General features: G+C 40.7%; 1 protein-coding gene and 1 long non-coding RNA gene across 3 annotated transcripts in view; one reads left to right on the top strand and one right to left on the bottom strand.

The window, feature by feature from the left end:
• The window catches only part of plxna1a (plexin A1a), a 239,102-nt gene that overhangs the window by 59,620 nt on the left and 175,258 nt on the right, over window positions 1-4,224 (top strand). The gene's annotated exons all lie outside the window — the stretch shown is intronic.
• LOC117947256 overlaps window positions 3,098-4,224 on the bottom strand; it is a 12,243-nt gene continuing 11,116 nt past the window's right edge. Inside the window, exon 3 of the long non-coding RNA XR_004657199.1 lies at window positions 3,098-3,269. This is a non-coding gene — a long non-coding RNA (uncharacterized LOC117947256). The remainder of the gene's footprint in view (window positions 3,270-4,224) is intronic.

Below are 4,224 nucleotides of genomic sequence, written 5' to 3' on the forward strand. Positions count from 1 at the left end.
GAACTGTCCTTCTCCCCTAGTTCTCCTTATCTCTTCTGTCCATTAGTACATTAGTGTACATCAGCCTGGGAAAGAAAGGGCTATCTCTGTGACGCCTTTCCACAGAGAGGAAGAGAGAGAAAAGAGACACACCTACGAAGTAGATGCAAAAGTGAAATGACAGACGTAGATCATAGCAAGCATCTACGTGTGCATGTGTTTGTCACATTTGTCAAAAATAAGATTAATTTGTAAAAGTGGTTATAATTAATTGCAATGCCTTGAGCTAACATTGTCAAGTTAAATCAATTCAAGGGACCCAATACCACTGTGCTTTAGGAGACCTGAGTTTTAATGGAGCTTAATGGGGTGTTTTTGACAGCTAGCTTATCCAGAACAATCAAAGAATAGGTTATGGACAGGGCTTGATAAAATCCGGCCTATTTAGAAGTTAACTTTAACTGGCAAAAATATATTTAGAACATGCCATGCATGGTATCAAAAGCACACTTGGTAGCACATCTTCAAATGAATGTCAAATGTGTGAGCATATTCAGTTTTTGAAAAAACGTGATTTGAAAAACATTTTCATCTAAAGTACATGAAAAGTCCTCCTTTCATTCCTCTTTACTGCCACACAGGAAATGAATGCATTAGTGTGAAAATGAATTAATGGGACTACTATCTTAGACTGGCTTCTACATGTTAAAGTGTCTCCTCTAGACTCATTTTCATTTGAATTCCCCAGGTGTTTCTTATTATAGGAGGAGAAAAATGGACAGTATGTTGGAGGAAAAAAGTAAAACCTTTTTTTTTTTTAAAGTAAGCACACCATCAGATGAGGATGGAGTGATACAGAAATAGTCCTTTATAGCGCTGGCAGAGGGATCTGAATTACAACAGCAGGATCTCTGCCACCTCCGACACGGAGGCTGAAATGATACTGTTCTGCATCACTTATCAGAGACAGCTGCTGCTAATGTGCCATTGTGGTTGTGGGTTCAATTCCCTCGTGGGCTATCACTTCATATATTTTACCCCCTGTGTCCTTGAGCAGGGCATTATCTCAGCAATCCCCTGGAGGAATATGGCTCATTGTTAATGGATGGACGATGTGCATGGAGAGCGAGATGGATGGATTAGTGAGCTAATGAATCTTTGATAAGTTGGAAGGCTTTGTCTGTGTCAAGAGACAAAAGGAAAGATCACAGCTAAACCTATCAACTGTGAGATAGCTTTAATTCACATAAAACCTTTGCAGAGTCGGACTTTGGTATTGCCTTTATGGAAACTTAATGTGCTTGCTGGTTGTGTGTGGCATGCCCATCTTAAAATGGCGATATCCACGGTTTTTAGACTAAGCTATGCCAAAATTATTATTTTGTACCTGTAGTGGTTTGGGGATTAAAGGTTTGCAGGTTAATTTAAAGGGCCCTCCTAAAACGTCCTGTTACTGTATATTACCCATTATGTTGACATAGTTAATTCATAACTTCGATCATGTAAAATGTGTTACTTGGCGCAGACAGTGGGAGAAGCCTTAATTGCCATGGTGATAGGATTTGGCGACATGGCATGAATCTTCTATCAGGACATTAGTCATTTCATATATTGCCAACGCTATATATAAATCATAGTATATGTAATTTCATAGTGTATCTTGTTATATATCACATATAGTTGATTTCATATATTAACCATGGGACTTGTTTGTTTTTAAAGCCCTTAGTGGTAAACTTCCTCTCTATGTCTTGACTCTTTTACATTGGAATCTTGGTTTCTATCAAACCAGATCCAAATATTTGCTCACTCATAGGGTACGTTGCAAACGTTTGGATCTTGGAAAAACTGTCTTTTTACTTCAATGTCCCAATGAGCAACAAACTCTAAGGTTAGAGGTACTCCCATCTGATACAGCTTTTAAACAGTTGATCTTTTCTAAACTGTTTTTAGTTTATTAATGCTTATTGGTCATTTTGCTGTTTTCTTTTGTATGACTTGATGTAAACTCGTCATCACTGAAAATGAATCCCGTTTGAGTATAAATAAAGGTTAAATAATTAAAATAAATGTTTTTTTGGTCATTTAATAAATAGTCTATATCAAATAATCACATGAAATGAGCTTGGCTCCCACGGGCAATGATGAGAACGCAGAGATGTTCACAAGTAATTTTTGTTCATCAAGTCTTTGAGGGGCAAGGTCAAGTCTCAAGTTTCTGGCCACCTGATCTGTTCATAAAACTGTATTGTGAAATATGATGAATTCAAAGCATGTCCTGTAGCTACCATCCATACAGTACAGTATAAAAATCAGTAGGATAACTTTATTGGGTCTACTTAACAGATTCCTCTAGCCCTCGGACCTGTTGAAGTATTAACCTGAGTCTGTCACATCATAGGGATACTATAAAGATACTATAAAGATACAATTTGCCTGTTTCCAGCATTAGGACAACTCTTTGTGATGGTTAGCTCGTTACCTGTGGCGATATATGCTAAACGTAAAGTCTCTTTTACTCAAAAAACTGTCTGTCGAAGTGGAAATCAAGAGCATGGCAGCGCCACACCAGTTACAGAACCACATGCATCTCAGTGTAAGTCCAACTAACCCACAATAAGCAGTTTGAACGCACTGATGTAATGCTATTAATTTAAGTGTTAGTAGCCTCAATGAAACTGAGTCCAGCGCAAGGGAGATCCAACTCAGAGGAGGAGAGGTTAGTGAGGCCAGCATCTCCATGGCTCGGGTCCTCTGCGCCACGCATGGATGAAATAATGAACTAGTAAAAAGGACTAGAGTAACAGAAATATGTGCAGAATTAAGACAGTCAAGACGCCCTAGTGTTTGGTGGACCGGTTACACCTTGTTTACTTAACAGTCTACAAATCATCCATTGATTAGGCTTCACATGGGTTTGCCTACATGACACAGCGTTTGTTCCTGGGGACATAGAGCTGTGCGTCCCTCCTCCTGTGCAACACGGCTCTCTGAGCCTCAGCAACTACTAACTATAAAGAAAAAGCAATTTGCCTGTTCTCAGCATAAACACAACACTATGTAATAGTTAACTTGTTACGTGTGACGATGCTGATGTCTCTTTCACAACGCAAGTGACTGACCTGGGTGCGTTTTGAGATGCCTGATGAAGTCCGTCGTTGTTCATACGGCATCATTTCTCTTGGTGACACACACCTCTAATGTAGCAGTTTGCTTACTGCCACTGTTTATGAAGTTATTGAAAGCAAAACTAATGACAAAAGGCACAACTCCGGGAGGACTTGGTGTCGCTGGTGTTGATGCATTTTCCTTTTATATGTGAGTGCGCGCACATAGAGCATAAAGCATGTGCCATAATGCCCTTTGCACATTATGGCAAAGGGCAGGGGAAATGCAGCTTGTCATATACGTTTCCCCAACGTATATGCGCCAATAAAAGAAAATAGAAATACATTAATGAATTTAGATTTAAAAAGCAATAATTGCATGAAAACAGGTTGTTGACGAGTCTGGAAGTCCAAGTCCGAGTCAAGTCTGAAGTCTTTTGGCTCGCAAGTCAAGTCTGAAGTCAGCTGTTAGTGTGACTTAAGTGCCAATCGAGTCCAAGTCTCAGACTCGAGTCCCCATCTCTGTTAGAATGTAAAGTGTCTGCGTAACGCAGTTCTGCAGTTACAATGACAAAACAATGGTCTTTATTATATAAATGACCTGGGTGCCAATCTTAGTGTTTGAATTTTTTCCACAGTCTATTGTTTCCAACTGCTCCACTGATTCCAGGAAGGACTTTGCCTTCTATGATTTAATTCACATATGGCTATAGTGTGAATGCAGCACATTGTGATCGCGAGTGGAAAATGTGCAAGAAGAAACAACCCAGTGTTCACACACTCTCGAAATCCAGATCCCCCTTAACCCATGTACTGTAGACGTCCCCAGCCCCAACACTGTGTCAGAATCTCCCACTGTAAGGTCATGTGCGGCCACAAGTAGAGGCAAACAACAGTCTCCGACACATATGCAGACGTTCAGCAACCGCCAGCAATGGGTTTGGACAGCTGTTGTGCTGATGACCAGTGTCAGGTGCCAGTGGCCTGATTCAAGCTGGCTAACCTCCTCACATCACAACATGTGTCTGCCCAGATACAGGAGGTGATGGGTGGACATGTGTCTCTGGATCTGGCGTGCATCTGGAGAACAACTGGCATGTCGGGGGTAGCTGCATGTGTGTTGATGGGGGGGGGGGGG

This window comes from Etheostoma cragini, chromosome 7 (genome assembly GCF_013103735.1).
Source record: "Etheostoma cragini isolate CJK2018 chromosome 7, CSU_Ecrag_1.0, whole genome shotgun sequence".
NCBI classification, from domain to species: Eukaryota; Metazoa; Chordata; class Actinopteri; order Perciformes; family Percidae; genus Etheostoma; species Etheostoma cragini.